The sequence below is a fragment of the Hydra vulgaris genome, chromosome 12, assembly GCF_038396675.1.
Source record: "Hydra vulgaris chromosome 12, alternate assembly HydraT2T_AEP".
In the NCBI taxonomy this organism is placed as follows: domain Eukaryota; kingdom Metazoa; phylum Cnidaria; class Hydrozoa; order Anthoathecata; family Hydridae; genus Hydra; species Hydra vulgaris.
The window spans coordinates 38,377,501-38,383,632 of record NC_088931.1 but is presented as its reverse complement, the minus strand read 5'-3'; the positions used below and the strand labels follow the sequence as shown (position 1 = coordinate 38,383,632).

Sequence of the window (6,132 nt, the reverse complement as noted above, 5' to 3'; positions counted from 1 at the left end):
TAAAAAAAAGAAAATTTTAAATCGACATTGCATTGCGTTACATTTATATTGTGTGAAAATATTTTATATTAATATAGAGAATGGCAAGCAAGTATATAAGTACCACGAATAATGTTTATCTTTCTTTATAGAAATAAGATTAAGATTTGTGCAAATAGACGTATCATTAGGATAATATAATAGTTATTTGAATATAGATCTTGAGTATATTATCTGCTAACAATTAACTGATGAAAGTTCAAATGTTGTCAAAAACCAAGCATGCATGCATGAGACACTACAGTGTCCCACAAAAAAAATTCAGGTTTGAAAGTCAAAGAATTCCCAATTTTCTTTGTTAAAAAAGAAAAAAATAGGGTGGTGGTGGTGGGGGAGATAAGTTTCTGTAACTTTTTTTATGCTCCAAAACTTTTAACTTTAGATATAATAAGGTCCTTATGACTTAAGGGACTTACAAACTACATTGAGGAACAAAAACAGGATATTAACAGAAAATTTTCAATTTTTAATCTGGAGTACCACAGTGTTATTGGGAATAAAGCCTCTGGGTCCAGTTTTTAAAGTAATATAATCTAAAGTAATGTTTAAATAAAATAGTATACTTTAAAATGCATATAGTTATACATATAACTCCTGATATAGTTATACATATAACTCCTAATATAGTTATACATATAATTCCTGATATGGTTATACATATAACTTCTGATAGTTAACTATATGTATAACTAGTTATACATATAATTTGTTATAGAAACTTATTTTTTAAGGTTATGCTTGAACAAATTAGTACCAATTAATTCAAGTTTAAGATTTAGTTAAAGTTCAAGTTGAAGTTCTTATTTATTCATTGTTTTTGTTAATTTTATATTTATTTGTTCAAATTTGTTAATTAGTACTATTTCTTACTACAGTAAGAATGTTTATCATTGATGAACGTGATTTTATTTGTTAATTTTATTTTCAACATATTTTGACAACACCCTTTACATTTTAAATGATGACAGCTTTACTTTTCTATTGATGTTAAATTTATTACATTTCAATAACTCAGATTGTATCATAACTGAATTATTGAAAGCTTTGTAGGGGTTTGTTGTATATCAAATGTCATTTTAAATAAAGTAAAAATAATATGTATATATATATATATATATATATATATATATATATATATATATATATATATATATATATATATATATATATATATATATATATATACAACATTAAAACAATAAAATTGATACAAAATTTCACTTTAAAATGAATACCATTAACATTGTGATGATAATAGCATTAGGAAACTAGTATTTATGTATTAATATTATACTATAAATAAATAGTTTTTTAATTCATTTTATAAAATAGGCTGACAACTGATAATTAATGGAAATAAATACAAATTATAAAAATCATGTAAACTTCATTTATTATTTCTAAATACTATATTAATGTTAGTCTACAAAGTTAAAATCAATTTAGAGCATTGTTATTAGTTCTTTTGCGATTCGCACTTCCACTTCTGTCTCTCAAATTTAAAAAATAGGTGGTCCAAGCTTGATCAATAGGTAGGTTCTCATCATAACAATGCTTTTTTCTTACACTTTCTAAAGAGAAATATGGCAAATTGATTACTTATTTTACCTAAATCATAGGATCATCTATGCATAATGATGTCAGATGATGACCAGGTTTATTGAACACCTTCACCCTTTATCAAACTCAGTCAATTTTTTGCCATCTCCCATTAAAAATGATGTCAGTTTTTGTTATCATATTATGATGGTATATCTGAACTGTTAATATAATATAAAAAATGCATATGCCATCAATTTTTTTCCGGTTCAATTATACGTTTATTCTCAACAGTACTAAAATAAAAATAAAAACACAAATTGTTCTTTCAGATAAGCAAGCTAATTTCTGAATTTAAATTGTTTTTCCTATGATCCTCAACAGTTTTAAGCAACAAAAGCAAGAAGTTTTTAGACCACATTGTTGGTGTAAACACCTCTAAAACCTGCTCAAAGCTAGCATAAATTGTTTTACTTTTTTTTAAATAAAATAATTTACTTTTTTTTTTAATTCAATTTTTTAATTGACATTATTTTGGTCTCAACATTCCCTCCCCATTGTTAATTATTGTTAAACTCACACTGCCCCTCTATCTACTGGCATAGCCTAAATACTATATATATATATATATATATATATATATATATATATATATATATATATATATATATATATATATATATATATATATATATATATATATTTGATATACAGCCATTTGATATACAGCAAATTCTTACAAACCTTACAATATTTCAGTAAAATTCAATCTGAGTTATTGAAACGTAATAAATTTAATATCAATAGAAAAGTAAAGCTATCATCATTTAAAATGTAAAGGGTGTTGTCAAAATATGTTGAAAGTAAAATTAAGTTACTAATAAAATCACGTTCAACAATGATAAATATTCTTACTGAAGTAAGAATTAGTACCAGTTAACAAATTTGAACAATTAAATATAAAATAGTGAAAAAACAATGAACAAATAAGAACTTGAACTTGAACTAAATCTTGAATTTGAATTAATTGGTACTAATTTGTTCAAGCATAACCTTAGAAAATAAGTTTATATAATAAATTTTATGTATAACTAGTTATACATATAGTTAACTGTCAGGAGTTATATGTATAACTGCATGCATTTTAAAGCATTTTATTTAATTTATATATTACTTTAGATCATATTACTTTGAATACTGGACCCAGCGACTTAATTCCCAATTACACTGGTACTCCAGATTAAAAATTGAAAAGTTTCTGTAAATATCCTGTTTTTGTTCCTCAATTTACTTCGTAAGTCCCTTAGTTTTATGATCCTTATTATATATAAAGTTAAAAGTTTTGGAGCCTAAAAAAAATTACGGAAACCTTCCTATCTCCCCCCAATTTTAATATTTTTTTTTAATAAAGAAAATTTGACTTTCAAACCAGCATTTCTTTGTGGGACACTGCAGTGTCCCATGCATGCATGCTTGGTTTTTGACAACATTTGAACTTGCATCAGTCAATTGTTTGCAGATAATATACTCAAGAACTATATTCAAATATCATATGAACATGTTAGAGAATGTTCATATGATATTTGAACATCACAAATTTAATAATATTGTTGTGATATGTTATATAAATAATACCATAATAGATTATGATATGAAAATAAGATAGGATATAAAGGCAATGATCAAAGAATAAATTTACTTATAGAAATTTAGATGTTTGTTTATTAGTTTCAGAATATTATATTATGTGTGACCGCGGCCTTCTATAATAACAGGCCTTGACATCGCGCAACAAATTTGTTAAACTGAAGGCCAATTCCTAATACTGCGTTTACATTTTCATCTTTTAACATTAGACGAAAGTTTGTGTTTGCGTTTTTTTAATAAATCTTTAAAATTTAATTGGTTTATAAATTAGATAGCGCAACTTCAAGACGATAACGTTGTAAGTTTCAAGGCGTTAACATTGTAAGGTAATAATATTGTCAAACTAACGATTAGTTTTTTTAAATACCTTAAAAAATGCCTTTGAAATGCTGTGTATCTCTGTGCAAGTCGGACTATCTCAACTTCAACTACAATATCAATTACAACTACAATGAAGTTTATACGATTGTTTGTGTATTGACTACAAGTTGCCAAGTATAAGGACATGATTGACTTCAAAAATAAGCTCAATGGAGGACCTAATTTCATAAATAGTATTTTTATGAATTTAAATCCATTAAAAAGAATTTCCATACTACTAATTGATGAGGTCTATGTCAAAGCTTCATTGCTTTACCAAAGAGGTGCTTTGTTTGGTCAAGCAGTAAACTACCCTGAAAAGTTAGCTAAAACAATTTTATCATGTATGATTAAATGTCTTTTTGGAGGTCCAGAATTTATATGTAGAGCTCAACCTGTTGCAAATCTTTCCTCTGAATTTCAGTTTGCTCAATGTCAACAAATTGTCTATACAATAAATAATATCGAAAATAGTAAGACACTGGTAATAATTACTGATGGTAACCGTGTAAATCAAAGAATTTTTGGAATGTTTAAAACAGTTGATAGTAAACCATGGTTAACAACATCAGGTATATATTTATTGTATGATTATGTGCATCTACTAGAATCTATACGAAACAATTGGTTGACAAAAAAGACTGGGGAACTTCAGTTTTTGAACAATAAAGAACTGGCTTTGGCTAAGTGGAGTGATTTAGAAACTGTATATAAAACTGAGTGTAATAGTCTTTTTAAACTCTCTAAACTTACAGCTAAATCAGTTTATCCAAAACCAATAGAGAGACAATCTGTAAAGTTTTGTTTGTCTGTTTTTTGCAAAAAAACAGTAGCTGTATTAAAAACGCATCCAGAGATTGAAAATAAAGCATTTGAAGGTACTGCTGTATTTATTGAAAAAATAATTTTTTTTCGAATATTGTTAATGTCAAAGCACCTGGTGCTGGCATTCGGTTTAAAAATGAATTATGCAAAGAAATCCACTCAGTTGGTGATCAACAGTTACAACTGCTACGAGATATTGCTGAACTGTCAAATTTTATGAAACCTACAGGTAAGCGTGTAAAACAGCTTACGCTAGATACTAGCAATGCAATAGCGCATTCATGTTATGGCTTTGTTGATCTTGTAGAAACTTTGATGAGTAATGGAGCAAAGTTTGTCTTATTAGGTTGGTTTTCAACAGATCCACTTGAAAAAGCTTTTTCTAAGCTTTGACAGGGATCTGGAGGTACTTACTTTATAAACGCTAAATCTGTATTTGAAAAAATTAATATTCAACTTACTAAATTGATATTACAACTTGACATTCCTGTTGATGGTATCGATGGTCATACTTGTGACATATGTTTTAGAGATATTTCTACTGATGAAAAAGAACTTCTGGATAATATACATGATCTTGAAAGCTCAGTTAATAAATCTACATTAGTGGCTATAGTTTACATAGCTGGCTATGTGCAAAAAAGCGAAATAAAAATTTATAATGATTCTACCAATTATTATTATAAATATGGAAGTTATCTGTATTGCCTAAACAGAGGCGGACTTGAAATTCCTTCTGATGCTCTTTTCTAATGGTCAATATTTTGCTTTTTTTTTTCAAGGTGCTACTGACCCTTTATACAGAATATTTTGTGTTACTCAGTTTTAGTTCATTACTGCTAAATATTAATTTAAAATCACAAAAAAACAATGCAGAGTATATTCTAATATTCTGCTAAAGAATTACTCACTAATTACCACTCCCAAAATACTAAAGCTATCATAAATTATGTGAAAATTAGTTTTGTAATTAATTATGCTATTTACTAGTTATGTTTTTTATTTTCTCATTAGCCTATATGTCTTTCAATATGTTTGGATTTGTATATATTTACCCTGTTGAGATATATTGATAAAACTTTTTTTTTGCTTGAATCAACTTTTGTTGGTGTTTTTTATTGTTGGTGATTTTTATTGTTACCATTTTTAGCAAAAAAAATTAAAAATACAGTTATCTTTTTAATATATAGATATAAACTTTGTTATGGTTCTGCTTGTTCTTGATACTATTTAATATTACATAAATATTCTTAATGAAATTTGAAATACGAAAAATATGATTATCTTTTAACAACTTTTTGGTTTTCTTTTTATATTTCCGTCTTTACTAGAGATTATTATTAGAAAACATAGACTGCCATTACACCCTACCTAATATAAAAATATATCAATATAAGTAAAAGTGAAAGTTTAATCGGCCTTCAGTTTTTACGGCATTTTGCGCGATGTCAAGGCCTGTTATTATAGAAGGCCGTGTGTGTGACGAAAAAGTAAAGATACTTTTGCATCCAGTGGCTATTGCACCCAACGTCTACATCATTGAAAAAGTAGGTTTTTACATTTTTGTTTTTGTTTTTTTGTTTAACTACTTATCCTAATTGATCACTTTTTTTCAGGATTCTCCTCATGGGTTCAAGCTCATTACGCATAATATGTGTTCAATTACCCATAATACGTTAGTCATTGTAAGTAATAAATTAGGAAATAATTATTTGTGAAATA

The 6,132-nt window shown here is 26.6% G+C and overlaps 1 long non-coding RNA gene across 1 annotated transcript in view; it reads left to right on the top strand.

The window, feature by feature from the left end:
* Window positions 1–2,404: 2,404 nt before the first annotated feature.
* LOC136088707 (uncharacterized) overlaps window positions 2,405–6,132 on the top strand; it is a 4,232-nt gene continuing 504 nt past the window's right edge. Inside the window, exon 1 of the long non-coding RNA XR_010642410.1 lies at window positions 2,405–6,095. This is a non-coding gene — a long non-coding RNA (uncharacterized LOC136088707). The remainder of the gene's footprint in view (window positions 6,096–6,132) is intronic.